Consider the following 15,957-nt stretch of genomic DNA (forward strand, 5'->3'; position numbering starts at 1 on the left):
CCGCCCCCCCCCCCCCCCCCAAAAGAACACCATTTTTAATTAAAAAGAACAAGTGACAAAAACCTGTCATTCAGACTTAGGTATTTAAAAGGCATTTTCCTGAAAATAAACAAAGTATGGATTTGTCCCTTTGAGGCAAATTAACTGACAATATTTATGGCCAATGACAAAATCTGGGTTTTTCAGTAAAAATTCAAACTTTGGAAAACTCACCATGGGTTTGATAGCTTCCTAATACTTTCAGCTTTTTGAAAAAAAAGCTGAATGAAATGTAATAAAATGTATCATCATTTGGAAGATCTTTAGAACTTAGTGGACCCGTATTTTCAAAGTGACCAATGCCTGGTGTAACTAAATCATGCAGGGGTCAAAAAAAAAAAATGATTTTTAAGAGCAGGAGAGATCAAAAGTTTCAAGGTAACAGAGAAAATTTCATCCCTGTGGTTTCAGGTTTCACGTCACAGTCGCATGAAAGAAACTACCACTTGTCAGCTTTGGTGTAGACAACTACCCACAGTCAACGTACACTGTCTTCATATACTTTAAACAAAACCTCCCACTAAACAAGGTTGAGTGGAGAAGCAGTTACGAGAATCCAGCTGTCTTCTCTTAATAAGCCAGACATTCTAAAAACATAAAGAGCTTTGAAAAAATGTAAAACAATGTCCATCTTCTTCGTACATTTTATTTTGAAAAACAGTTATCTTATATAAAAATGTAGCATTTGTAATACCACATAATGAGATTGTTATTGTTGATTTTAAAGGAATGAATAGATAATTTTTAAATGCCTCAGTTTACATTTCAAATATGGTAACCAACAATACCTGTTGACTCACATAAGAAACAAAAGGCTCTTTGACAGCCTCAATAATGTTTAAGAGTATAACGGGAGCCTGAGACCAAAAAGCATGAGAACCGCTGTTCCAGTCTTATCCCTGGGCACCATCTCACTCGACACTATTCCTGCCCCCAGGAGCTCACAGCCTAATGGGGGGACAGACCAGGAGGTGGCAGCTTAGAGCACCGTGCAATGAGCCTGTGACCAGAGGCCTGGGATGCAACAGAAGAGAGCACGAAAAAGAATGAAATAATGCCATTTGCAGCAACATGGATGGACCTAGAGATTGTCATACTAAGTGAAGTGAGTCAGACAGACAGAGAAAGACAAACCCCATATGATATCACTTATATGTAAGATCTCAAATATGACACAAATGAACTTATCTACAAAACAGAAAGAGACTCACAGACGTAGAGAACAGACTCGTGGTTGCCAAAGGGGAAAGGTGGTGGAGGGAGGGATAAATTAGGAGTTTGGGATTAACAGATACCCACTACTATATGTAAAAAAGATAATTAACAAGGACCTACTGTATAGCACAGGGAACTCTGCTCAGTATCTTGTAATAACCTATAATTGAAAAGAACCTGAAAAAGAACAGATACATACATACATGTGTATGCATATATATGTGTATACATACATATATATATAAGTGGTTTGCTTCGCTGTACGCCTGTGGAAACTAACACAACATTGTAAAGCAACTGCACTCCAAAAAAAAAAGTTTAGGTAAGAAATAAAGCAGCCCAAGTGATGGCATGGACAATTCAGAGGGAGAGGAGAGGAGACGGAGGCATCAGTAGCCAGGAGAGACTGGGTAGGGAAGGGGTCAGATTGGAGGAAAGTTACCGAGTTGAATCAGGGTATGTTGACTGTGGGACCTGCAGGAAAGGTGGGCAGCTAGATGGACTCTGGGCTTGACTGTACCAATCACTGAACCAACCAATTGATGGAGAGGCAGTCACTGAAAGTACTAAGGGATCAGAGCGAAAGAAGGACAAGGGCTAACACACAGGAAGGCATACTCCAAGCTCCATATCACAAATATCCCCTGGTCCTGGGAGGGAACAGCAACAACCATGACCCTTCTGATTAAACCTAAATTGACTTGCTGGATCGAAGATGGACATTACCAACCAGATGTTTTCCAACTCACAATCCCAAAGGCTCAGTGTAGTATGTGCCTCAGTACTGTGGGTGTGGGTGGGGTGAGGACAGGTCTGGGGCAGAAGCGGGAGGGAAGGATCAAAGAGGCTGGCATTGAGTCAGAAGGATTTCTGCCCCTGCTGAAAAGAGGGAACAGAGCCAAACCCCCAAATGAAGAATGACAGTAGCAGAATCACCTGCTAACTCCCTGTGTCAGACACGGAGGATTCCAGATGAGGGAACCCAAGTCCAAGAGAGATTTTTGTACATGACACGTGATCCAAACTGTTTCATAACAAGGCACTGTTTTTATCTCTGAAGCCAGGAAATATATACTCTGGGCTAACACATGGGGTCCTTTGAAATCAGAGGACTTGGTCTGAACACACAAGCCGGTAGGAAGCTAGAACTTCACCATGGGAAGTGGAACGCTTCAAAATCAAGCATCCAATGACTTTCCTGTCTGCCCTTTGGGTGGATGTGTCTGAGGCAGAAACAGCACTAATCTTAGAAGATAGTTCATATCTTCTCAACACAGATCTCACATTTCTCAATAATTTCCTTATTGCTTCATGCTTTGCAAAAATGTCTTCCATTTATTTAAGGGCTACCAACTGGAGATCAAATTCCTCTCCTCTTCTTCTGTCCCTGGTGAGGCTGGAAGATGCCTGTTGATGGCTTAGGCAGGCATCCTCCCTGGCTTGTGTAAAAAACCTTAGGATCTAGAGATAGCTGGCTGGCTGTGGTCTGCGTTTCAAGGCTTTGAAAGCATCATGGGAGCTTCATGTGACTGGGTAGAAACAGTGATCTCCACACTGCCACCCTCACTCTCCAGTCTGTTAGGGGTAAAGGCATTATAACCAGAATGCACTTTGATGGCATTCTCACTCTTTGGTTAAACTCAGTTTTAAAGTTTGGCTGAGCCAGTGACAGCTCCTAAAACTGATTTTTGAAGGAAATGGGAACACTGCTAAGAAGAAGCCTTCCCTTAATTATACAAAACATCTTTTGAATTAAACAAGTAATTCTTCCCACTGAAGTATCTAATTTGAATTTAAACATTTCTTTACATGCTACCTTAATTAGATGCACGTTTCTCTCAGCATCTTAATTTTATGCATTTTACACTTCTAAGCAGCTTGCTAGTGAGGATTGCTTATTTGCATTCATTTACATACAATTTGCAAGAAATGCTGAAAAACCTAGAAAGGGAGAGATTGTAAGTTCATGGGCTTTTTCCCTAAATAAAAATGTCAACTCTATGAGGAAACAAACAGTGCATTTTTTCCTTGCTTACCTATAGTACTTTCAAGACTACTTTTAATATTTGTACACACAAAGAGATCCATTTAATGAATGCTGCAATAGGAAGAGTTTCTCCTGCAAGTTAATCAGAATGATGAAAAAGCCTCCAAACTTCTAATCGCCTTCTTAATATGAACATGAAACATCCTCGAGCAGATAATGTCTCCTGAAAAATATTATTTGCAAAGTGCATCTTCTCATACAATAAGGACATAGTTTATCAATTCTCCTCTAAAGAGTCATCCAATTTTAAAACTATTTCTTTTAGCGATGGGTAGTTTATTCTGTATGACTTTCACTCCAGTTAATTGGATTTTTCTCCACATCTCTCCTCTTGAGCTTAAATTTATATTCACAATAACTCCACCATCCTTACAAGAAGCTGGAGGTACAGTTCGGGCCACTCTTTATGTGAGAAAACTCAAGGTGGTTATTTTGCAGAGATGGAAGCTGTTGATACCTCCCTGGTTTTCAATGCCTTGTATTTCCACTAACATCACAAAATATGGGGTGCTCCTCTCCCTGTGACCTTGAGCATGGGGTCTGCCAGGGCTCTGGGAAGAGATTTCCTGAGGCAGCCACTTCTGCAGGGCTGCAGAGGGAGCAAAATGGTAGCACACACTTAAAACTATAAGTGCCTTCCACATTAAAATTTTCTCTAATTTCATTGGAACATGGCAGGGAGCCGCTCCGACCCAAGCTTCATATAACCACTGCGCTTCCAGAAGGCTCTCCCCTCTACGTATTGAAAGTAATTCTAGGTTACTGCTCTGAGCTTCAGGAAAGAAAGCTGTCTGTCCGAAAGAAGACGTAGCTAAGCAGAATGAGAGTTTTGACAATCTTCTAGTTGTAACATAACGGGAACTGGCAGATGGAGTTTATCCTTGAAAGACAATCAAAAAGCTAGGGTGGAAGTTGCCTCTGTAGAGCTAGTAAGGGAGGCCGGGGGCCCACGGCTGGAGGCGGCTCCCGCCGCAGCAGGCTCCAGCCGCTTCCTGTGTGGGCTCCGCTGGTCACATGACTCCCCTGTGCCTCAGTCCTCCCGATGTAAAACCAAGATCTCACAGAGAAAGCAAAAACAGACGCTGCACTTAAGATGATCCCTCTAAAGTAAACAAATTAGGGAATTTATGTCAGCTGTGGTCTCTGGAAATCAGCAAGAACTGAGTTTCCTAAAATAATTCAAGAAATCACTGTGAATACCCTGCAACATGCCAAAGCTATGTTGTTGTTTTTCTTAAAAAAAAAAAGCTTTTCTCCCTCCCTTCTCAAGGCGCTCTTAGGTGGATGATGGGAGACGGATTGTGGATTAAAGGTCTAAGGTATCACCATAGCCCCTGAAGGGTACCAGTGCAATTGTAGCAGAGGAAAAAAGAAACACCATTTTTATCTAAGTGCTTAAGAAAACTTTGTAAACTTAAATTTTATAGCAGGTGCGATTACATACATCTGAGAAAGTAAAATTTGATGAACTTATCTATTAAGTTAAAATGTCAACTTATGCTTATTTATAAAACAGATTTGCTATTTTTGGTCCAGCAGTCCAAATCCCCAGTCCCGATTTCATAACTTCCTGAATTGTCTGTTCAAATACCTCAAGATGCGCCAAAGCGATTTCTCCATGCTTAGTAAATGGGAGAATCCAAGACGTTTTATTTTACAAATAAATATGCCAATGTCTCTTACGGAAAAGCATATTGATAATCAATTAAGTAGAATAAGCTGAAAACGAATTGAATAAAATTAACCCAATGTTTGTGGCTTCTTCCTTCAATTTTCATCTTATCTAATTCCAACCTCAAAATAAAATTGATATTTTATGTGTCATTTTCAGACTTAGACAAATAATAAGATCCTCAGTGCTGACGGTGGACTTTCTTCACCACACTGAGCAAGGTGTCTGCTCCTTTCTGGGCTGTTCTAGCAGTGTCTGGCCCTTAGAACAGGTATTCCGTGAATAAAATGTACAATATGTACATTCACAGAAAGCTTGCTGTGAATACACACACACACACACACACACACACACACACCTCAAGGTACTAAAATGAGTACTAACTGATGATACACAGCAACACGCTTGGTGCCTGTCAGAGAAAGTTTCTTTAAAAGAGACAAATCATAAGTTTACGCATCATAGACAAACATTTACGGAGTGTTTATGTACTGGGGCAGGAGACACATTCACCATCCTCAAGAAACCACTTCCAGTTTGGGAGACAAGATCTATTTATATTACTAAGAATATAAGGCATCATATGTTACACACAAAAGAGAAGGGACAGAAGATGCCAGAAGAAGCAATGCTTAAAAATGTATTTAGAGTCACGCAGATGGGCACAAATATCCCAAAGAGAATCTCAGGAAGAGGTGTGTGATGTCAGCAAACAAAATAGGACAGGCTCTACGTATACACACAAACATCCTCGCATCCTCACAAACAGAAAAGCTGGCCCCTCGCGAGCCACGAAAACTTGAGCCAGCTCATCCACCATCTCTCTCAACCTTAGTTTCCCGATCTAGCCAATGTGGATCACAGTAGTAACTCACAGAGCTGTTGTGAAAGTGAAATGTAGAAAAAGCCATCTGAATCCGTGTAAAGTATGTACACAGTGCTGGTACGTGGGCCACGCTTTCAAGAAATATTTGCTGTAACAGAACTGATTTACATTAAACTTACCTCACCCCTCTTAGCCCAATTATTCACTCTTATGTCATTTGATTTGTTCTCATCATCAGTCTTGTAGCTGGCCTGGGAGCCCCTTGTCTACACTTTCTAGAAACAAGTGATCCAGGCAGAGTTCGGTGTCGGTGCCCGGCAGAGTTACACAGGATGACTCAGCTCTGTGACACACGGCCTTAGACAGAGGACACGGATGCAATCACACCCATCTATCCCCGATCAAATCTAACTAAAGAGCACCCTAGGGTGAGAGTCACTTTTTTATCACTGTTATTCTTAAGATCTTTGAATCTCCTTATGTCACAGACTGGTTCTTGTGTTTATGACCATTTTTGATACAATACAGGGATGACCCTACCTCCCGTCTTAAATTGAACAATGCGCGAAATAAACAGGGGAAGCTTGGAACTCATTCTGTCATATAGATATTCATGATACTAGCATTTCATGTTACTTATTTTTGACCTGTATTACCTTTTAAGTTACAAATACTTTGTACCCTTTCTGTTCTGATTACTAATGATGTTAAGAGGGAGACCAGAGCTAAAACCAGTATCTGGGGAAAATCCTGTGAGGTGCCCCCCCCCCCCACCTTGTCTACTGCTGTTCTTGATGTAACTTGGCAGTCTGAGCTTTGGGAGTCCCCGTCAGGAAACGGCTGGTTGTGCCTGGAAGCAGGTAGACATCATACTTCATCACCTTGTCCTTTCCCACCTGTACTCACTAGATGGGGAAATAGCTCCAAACTAAGTTCAATGAATTTGAAAATTGTTTCAGTGTCTTGAAATAATGTGTTCTTTTCCAAATTTAAAGAGTGTGTGGTGCTTCCCTGGTAGCGCAGTGGTTGAGAGTCCGCCTGCCGATGCAGGCGACAAGGGTTCGTGTCCCGGTCCGCGAAGATCCCACATGCTGCGGAGCGGCTGGGCCCGTGAGCCATGGCAGCTGAGCCTGCGCGTCCGCAGCCTGTGCTCCGCAACGGGAGAGGCCACAACAGTGAGAGGCCTGCGTACCGCAAAAAAAAAAAAAAAAAAGTGTGTGCACACTTGCACACACACACACACAGATGCACAGACATCTAGCACACAATCTTGAACAATTTCTTGCAGTGACCAAACACTACATATGTATTCTTAGGAAAACATTTGTTTTTAAGATTCAGTTGGCCTCTGAGTATTCACAGATGGTCTTCATGTTTTAATTACTCAGTCTGAGGGACTGATGGGACCAGAACTGGAATGAAACCTTCAACCTCCTGTTTTTTGTTCCATCAGCACTGTGTTCAGACAGCTCTTAGGACAATGTATTGTTTTCCTCTAAGAAAAAATGCAGACCACCTGCCTGCCTCTACCAAACTTAAAACAAACAAAAGAAACACCCCACCACCAACCTCCAAGTTCCTGGCATGGATCTCTTCAACAATGTAAACATCATTAGTTTGTGTTTAATTCCTTTGGGACATAAAAATTGCTCAGCTCTGCTCTCCTACTTAGACCAGGTGCATGAGGAGTGAACCAACAAATCCAGGATTCTAGGTTAACACATCAAAGGTTTTTTAAAACATAACCTAACTAGTTACTTCCTTGAATTCTCCACTATTGTTTACCATGAAAACCTCAGCTGTTACTGCAGAAGAATGTAAATCTGTGATTATTTCATGAAAGAATGAGAAATTCTCTTGGACCCTGACATTCACAATACAGCTCTTAACAATAAGGATAGCAGCAAATTTTTAGAAGATGGTGCAGTAATTAAAATTGTGAAAAACAAATTCTATAAGCCAAGCATGTGCCTATTTTCTGGCCAACTTACATGAAAAATGTTTTGATTATCAAAGAACCATAATAAATTCAGATAATACAGCTATATAAAAAGAAGAAAACAGAAATCATCCATAATCCCGGCAATGATGATTTTAATGTTTGGGTCTTTCTTCCTTATACAGACAGACCTCATTTTATCGCACTTTGCGTGTTTACAGACTGAAGGTTTGTGGCAACCCTGCTTGGAGCAAGTCTGTTGGCACCATCTTTCCAACGGCGTTTGCTCACTTTGTGTCTCTGTGTCACATTTTGGTAATTTTCACACTCTTTCAAACGTTTTCATTATTAGTCTATTCGTTTGATGATCTGTGATCAGTGATCTTTGGTGTAACTGCTATTACTGCTGAGGGCTCAGATGATGGTTAGCAATTTTTAGCAACAAAGTATTGATATTTTTGAGGTATGTGCACTGGTTTTTAGACATAATGCTTCTGCACACTTAATAGACTGCAGTATAGCGTAAGCATAACTTTTATATGCACTAGAAAACCAAAAAATTCTTGTGAGTTGCTTTATTGTGATATTTGTTGTATTGCAGTGGTCTGAAACCCAGCCCACGCTACCTCCAGGGAATGCCTGTGGTCAACATTCAATGGGTGACTTAATGAAGATTTATCATATTTCAGTAAATTCCACCTAGGTACCAATTTTAACTAAAATTAATTTAAAATCTAGAAGAATGCCCATTTGAAATCACTGGTTGGCATGTGTATACACACATAAGGAAAATATCTGGAAGGATGGCCCTAGAAGGATATTGATAGGATATGGGATCATCTTTATTTTTTTTCTTTATTCTTTTCCACATTTTTGAATTTTATAATGAACACTATACTTTTTATTATTGAAAAAATTATTCCAGATGGCGGAAAATTTTCTACTGAACCACTGTACAGCAAAATGGGAAGGACAGTCAACTGAACCACAGATGCAGCCTGATATCCCTTTACAGCTTACAAAATTGTCACAAGCACTTAATTCCTTCAAAAGGTGTCATAAAATAGGCAAACACAAAGGGAAAGCCAAATTGCCAGGTTGAACCCCAGACCTTGAAAGTACTTGGGCAGGATTTGAGAGCTTTGGGCTCAGACAAATGTGAGTGATGCCCTGCTCCCCAGGTGGGGCTGTTTAAAGAGAGGACCAGCCCCAGCCTGAAGAAGCCACAGACATGGAGGCCGGCTCCACGGAGCCACGGACATGCCACACATAGCCCGGAAGGAGGGCCTTCCCAGAAGCACAGGTTTGAGGACCACTAGGTAACTGCGAATGCTCTAAGCTGACATCCATGCCCTACGGCTGGTTAGTGCAGGCAGAGCTCAGAGTTAATGAGGCCACAGCCACAGCTTCAAGCTGGTGACCAAGCAGTCTGCTCTGCTCCACAGCCATTGAGAACACCCCCAACTCCAGTTACCTGTCAGCAAAGGCTGCCTGTCGTGTTCAGGAAGCCCAAATAACAACATGAGAATAAAGCACCCTTCTCGTACTTCTGAGAACAGAGGATGCAGACTTTCTCTTGTGAGCCAATTCTCCTGATTACATAACAGGAGAATCAGTAGCTGGGTCAAAAGAAGGTGTGAGCTCTTAGTTACAACCTAGTTTACCCAGGTATTCTCCTACGTTCTTTAACAACAAAGACCACCCTTCAAATGTGAGTAGCGACGGCAGACCCCATCAAAAGTCAGAATATCAAATCCATGAAAAATGGTCTAGTGATTCCTGAACATTATGTGTATATCCTGAATTTCACTGAGGCGAGGAAATCAAGACAGCCATGAAACGGGATTGATGAGTAAAGACCTGCTCAAAAAAAGTGGAATTTTATAAATGAACTATCTTTGAGGCTATGATTGTGTGGATCTTTGTTACACATAGTGATGACAGTAAAAACTTATGTCTATGTTAAGCAGCTTATACATTGTCTCACTTAATCCCCAAATCAACCCAGGAGACGGGGAGAATCACGATTCTTCTTTCGTGGAGTACAGCTCAGACAGGCTGAGTCACTGGTCTAATGTCACCCACTGAAGTTCGGGTCAGGAAGAGCGAGCCCCTAAGAGTGTTGACTTCCAAACCTCTTAACAACAGGAAAAGCAAACCACAGATCTCCTGCAGACAGTTAACTTATTGAGAGATGGGCGATATTTTCGCTGATTGGGAGTGGAAGTTAAAAGAACACGGCTGATATACATATACATATATCTCCCCTTTTTTGGATTTCGTTCCCATTTTGCTGTACAGTAGAAACTAACACAACATTGTAAAGTGACTATACTCCAATAAAAATTAATTAAAAAAAAAAAGAACATGGCTACTGAACATGGATGGACCCAGAGATTATCACGCTAAGTGAAGTAAGTCAGAAAGAGAAAGATAAATACCATATGATATCGCTTATATCTATATAATCTATTAGAATCTATTAGAATCTAAACTATAACACAGATGAACTTATTTATGAAACAGAAACAGACTCACAGACATAGAGAACAGACTTGGGGTTGCCAAGGAGGAGGGGGGTGGGGGAGGGATGGATTGGGAATTTGGGATTAGCAGATGCCAACTATTATATACAGGATGGATGAACAACAAGTTTCTATTGTATAGCACAGGGAACTATATTCAATATCCTGTGATAAACCATAATAGAAAAGAATATGAAAAAGAATGTATATATATGTATAACCGAATCACTTTGCTCTACAGTATAAATTAACACCTCATTGTAAATCAACTGTACTTCAATAAAATAAACTTAAAAACAAAAAACAAACAATAAAACCATGGCTGCTGCCCTGTGGAACTTCTGCCCAAAACGTCGGGAGTTAAAACCTCGCTGGAGAGAAGAAACACATCAGGAAAGGAATTTGTGTCAGTACATGGGACCTATCTGCTATTTGCTCATCTCTAGTTGAGGAGCCTCAGCCTGTCTCAGAAAAAGGAAGTTGTTAGCTGCCCTCTGCGCATCCATCACACAGCTTGCTACCTGCTGAATTCCAATAAGGTATCGACAGCTCATCGGGGCTAGGCCAACTGCTCAGCTTGATGTGAAATAAAGAACGGGCTAGCTAGGGGGCTGAGTATCAGTAGACCCCGAGCAGTGACAATAGGAAGGAAGGGACAAAGCATTAGTTGGTAGGCTACTGCCTCTGTCTACCCCGAGGCTCCTGCTGCATCATGGAACCACGGCCCCAGACAGACAGCAGGACCACAACAGCAGATGGCTTTCAGCTGGCTGCGAGGTCAACGCAGGTGTCAGGACGAGTGTGGCTGTCCCTGCATCAGTCTCTGCTCTTTCCTGAACAGGGCAGACGTTGTACAAACTCTTTGGCAGCTTCTTGGCAAACCTCCCCTTCTCTCCCTCCTATAGATGTGTGAGTGTCTGTGTGTGTAACAGACACACACACCTGCCAAGTTATCTCTAAGCCCTGTATCTGCTCACGGGAGACAGCCTGGAATAGGAAAGGTGTGAGTTTGGAGACAGAGGGAGAACTGGGTTTCAGTCTGGTCTCTGTCCCCAGAAATGACTATGCTGTACGTCTCTCATCTCCCACCTGTCAAAGAAGGACGCGCTCACCTACTTGCAGAGAGCTCCAAGTATGAAGTCACGTCACGACGCACACAGCGCACTCAGTGACTGCTACCACTAATACTATTGTTAGGAGCCGCTGTTCAGGAAATGCTGATAAATCACATTCTATTTCCACTGTGAGAACCTTCCGGGAAGAAAACAGGTATCCTCTCATTATTTAAAAACAATATTTTACAACAAAGGAAGACCCTTATCTCAGCATAAGTAAAACTTTATTTAAATAAATTATTAGAAAACCAAAGAGAAATATAATTTAAAATTAGAAAGAAACAAAAAGCCTCGTGTATTAAGAGGGCTGGCGTACTCTGGAGAGAAGAAATTCCAGCTGCTGGTTCATCTCTTCAGCGTGCTGACAGTGACGCTTTCAAAAGGGGAGACTTTGTTTTTAAAATTTTAAATCAACATAGAGTAAAATTGACTTGTGTGGTTCTCTGTGTTAAAATCCATAGAGCTGTACACCAAAATGTCAACTCTACTCTTAGAAAAGAAAATTAATTTTTTATACATCAAGAGATTAAATAAAAATAAAAGAGAAAATGAACTAATTAAAAATAAAATACATTAAAAGTTAATTTAAAAATTCATTAAAATAATTTTAGAAATAAAATGCCTTTTCATACATCAAAAATAAATTTAAAATAAAATGAATCCGTTTTTATAGTAAAAGGAATTAATTTTAAAAATGAGTTTTAATCAAGAGACTCGTGTAAGTATCCCACAGTCAGGATCCAGGGTCTTTCAGCCTAAAAATTCAAAGGGGAGAAGTGTGGTCTATTTAGCAGACACTCCCTGAATGCTCACTCATGCTGGGTGTGCCGGCTATTAACTAGGGTAACTAGTGACGTGAAGCTGAAGGATGGGGACCCGCACCCCAGAGCATCGCTGCTGTTGGTGAGAAAGGCCAGAAAGCTTCCAAAATATTTAAAGACTTTTCAAGCATATTCATCACACATCCCTTTACCACGTTACAGATGAGAAGCGAGAAAGAGCTTACAAAGATTGAGATATCCACTCTTTGGAAGAAGAAAGCATCACCTCTTGTCCAAACATCACATTGTATAATGAAGACTAAAACAGAGAAGCTAAGTGACCTCACACAGTGGATCCAGAACCAGGGCCTTGGCAGGAGACCAAACTCCTTCCCAACATATCTGAAAACTCAACAAGACAAACCTTCTCTTCCTTTTATTTCAAATGATATTTTGCATATGGTGGCACTGCTTATATGCATTGATGCAATTACATCAAAGAATCCATTACTTATCATTTACGAGTTTATCTCCAATTTAATGACAGAAGACGAAAAAGGAAAATAGTCGAAATATGTGTTTAATATGTTACCTTCCTGGCAATATTTAAGCCATAATACATGATACAATTTCTCTTATCGTGATAACACACATAAAAGACAAATGGCTTAGATCCAGAAAAAAAGAAAAGAGTGAGTCCTCTCAGTGACAGTGGCCATCCTGAGCTGGCTGAAACAGAATGTCTGTCATTCTGAGGGGCCAGAGCTGGAATCCACCAAGGTCTGCATTTGATGACAACCAAGGCGGGGATTTCTAACATTGCCTTCCCCACTGCCCAGGCCCTGCTGTCATCTGCAAACCCACGGGACACATCTCCAGTTTCTCCTGTGTCAAGACAACAGGACAACCTAATTTTGAATGTCCTTTTGGGGGTGGTTATAATGCAAAAGGGAGCTCTGTTTCCCTCTGACTCTACCAAGAGATAGAACAGCAAAACACTTCAATGTATGAGCCAAGCACCTGAAGAATGAAGGCAATATGGACTAATCGCCAACGGCTCCTCCAGAGAAATTCTCCTAGACTCAGATCAAGTGAACGGCACCTCTGAGGCTGGTAAAACTCCCCCTGACTCCTAGCCTTCTTCATCATCGCAAAGCTTCTGAAGCCAGCATTCCCGAATATCATCAGAGAAATCACCACCTGGAATCCACACACCTGAGTTCTGCTGATCTAGCAATGACTGGTTTTGCTACAGTAGAAAGTATACTCAAGTTATGAAATAGGAATGATGTGAATATGTTTTGTTTATATGCAAGAGAATTTGGGGAAATGTCTGATCTATTTTAAAGAATGTTCTGAATAAGTCAAAGATGCCTCTCATGTTATGATTAAAAATCAATGGCAGCGGGACTTCCCTGGTGGTGCAGTGGTTAAGAATCTGCCTGCCAATGCAGGGGACACGGGTTTGAGCCCTGGTCCGGGAAGATCCCACATGACTTGGAGCAACTAAGCCCGTGCACCACAACTACCGAGCCTGCGCTCTAGAGTCTGCGAGCCACAACTACTGAGCCCTCGTGCCACAACTACTGAAGCCCGCATGCCTAGAGCTCGTGTTCCAGAACAAGAGACACCACTGCAATGAGAAGCCCGCATACCGTAGTGAAGAGTAGCCCCGCTCGCTGCAACTAGAGAAAGCCTGAATGCAGCAATGAAGACCCAATGCAGCCAAAAAGAAATAAAATAAATAAATTTAAAAAAAATCAATGGCAGCTAGATTGTAGTTATCATATTCATAATTAGAGTTCTATCCCTTGATTACAGGTTTCCGAATAGTAAATGTATTGACTAAGCCTAGATCTCATGTAGAAAGTGGAAGGGGTATGGAAAGTAAAACTTGATATATCAACATTTATTGATGGTATTGATTTCAATGATGATAACAATGAAAGTTACAGGAGGATCTGGATTAATTTTCAAATTATCTTTCTTGATGTGGACTTTAGCCAGCATAAGATTTTTCAGCTCATGCCATGTATATTTCTGGCATCTATATAGTCAGAAATGTAACTTTATAAGTAGAAAAATTGTTTGGCAAACTTTGGATGTGCTTCTCTTCTAACTACAAGCCCATTAATTTTTACAATCATATTAAAGAACTCCAATAAAACTTTCAATGACTCAAGGGAAAGGCAGTTTTAGACAGTCAACCATAATTAAGCAAAATGATTGTACCAGCATCATTACTGACAAATGCAAGGCATAATTTGAGTCTGGGGACAGCCATCTTCAAAAAAATTGGAAAAAACACACTGTAAACCTTTTGCATCATAAGCACATGTCCTCAACAGCAGCCTCAGGGCTCCGGTGAAATCAATTAGCTGTGTTATATATTTAACAATGGGAAAAAAAATCTTTGTATTTCTCAACTAAGAGACATCTGATGCTGAAGTCATTGGAACTTTCAGGTGAGAATCAACAGGGGCTGAGAACCGTAAGGCTTGCTTGTTGAACTTGCCTAATCTGACTATATTTAGTCTGTTATATTGATATCTGAACTCAAGTTTAAAATATTCCTATGTTGGCCTAAATTCTCTTGAAATGCTACATAGGCCAGGTACCATGAGGGAAAACTTTTCAATGTATTAGAAAAAAAGTTAATAAAGTATTCAAATCTTTCTGTAGTGTTTTTTAAAAAACTTTTTAATAAAAAAAAAAACTCTTCCAACTCTATTCTCTTGATCCGTTTTCAGAAGTAAATCCATAAACAGTCATCACTTAGGACTCTGGTGAGCTGTCAGACGCAAAGGCTTGGATTTTGGAGAAGGATGCCGAGCGCTAAGGAAGAAAGGGGAAAGGGAGGGAAACAGGGCACCGGGACAGAGAAGGCAAAGCCCGGGTAAAGTGCTGAAGGAAGCAGAGACCAGGTCTTGGAGAAATGCAAGGACTCACCTCCTGATACTGTTCCTCAGGGCTCCCCGCTTTTGAAACCTCATCTAGGGTCCAGTGAAGGCAGCAGATCCCAAGGATTCTCTGGCTTGTTTCTGCTCTGCCTACTGGACTGGGAGGAGGCACTTGCCCTGGGTGGAGTCCCCACCACCCCGGGGCTGGGCATCTGAGGGCTACTGTCACCAAACCCCGATGGGCTGCGGCTGAGGACTGATGCTGAGCACGGGAGGAGGGGCAGCCGCACGCACGGTGGCAGGTGGGGTGCGAGGGAGGAAAGGATGATGGAGAGGACTTGCGCACAGGTACATAACTTGATCGCCAATGCCATGCAGCATCTCACGGGACGCTTACTTCAGGCTCATGGGAGAGAGGAGAAGGGGGGTGGTCCAGGAGCAGCTGTGAGAGGGGGCTGTGCCTGAAAAGGACCGAGACGCGCGCCTCCGTGATGGCCCTGAGACCACGAGGGCAGAACAGCGTGCTGGCGGGTCAAGAGCTCTATCGCCCCCTGGCTGTTAATCGCAGATCTTTGGTAACCAGGGTGTGAAACTAGACCAAGGCTCACAGGTGGCATTGGCTGTCGTGACAGAGTTCCAGCAAATCCAGCACTGTCTGTAAGCAGGAAACAGGTGACATTTGCGTTGAGTGAGCCCCTAAAGCCCTGGTTACGCCCCTCCTTCTGCTATTGGGAACCTGTCAAGGTCCAGGCCTGTCCCATTTGTATGTTTCTGGAGGAAGTCCTCCTGAGATTAGAGAAAACCTGTGCTATCTCCGTGTAATTCAAGCGGATCGACGCGGGAGTCTACACAGTTTCATCAACCAACAGGCATCCAGCTGTCCCTTGTGCTGCGCCCAGTTTGAAACCACCATCTGCC

The 15,957-nt window shown here is 41.9% G+C and overlaps 1 protein-coding gene across 1 annotated transcript in view; it reads right to left on the reverse strand.

The window, feature by feature from the left end:
- The window catches only part of PARD3 (par-3 family cell polarity regulator), a 377,491-nt gene that overhangs the window by 79,385 nt on the left and 282,149 nt on the right, over positions 1-15,957 (reverse strand). The window lies entirely within an intron of this gene.

This window comes from Neophocaena asiaeorientalis, unplaced genomic scaffold, assembly GCF_003031525.2.
Source record: "Neophocaena asiaeorientalis asiaeorientalis breed wild unplaced genomic scaffold, Neophocaena_asiaeorientalis_V1.1 scaffold217, whole genome shotgun sequence".
Taxonomy (NCBI): domain Eukaryota; kingdom Metazoa; phylum Chordata; class Mammalia; order Artiodactyla; family Phocoenidae; genus Neophocaena; species Neophocaena asiaeorientalis.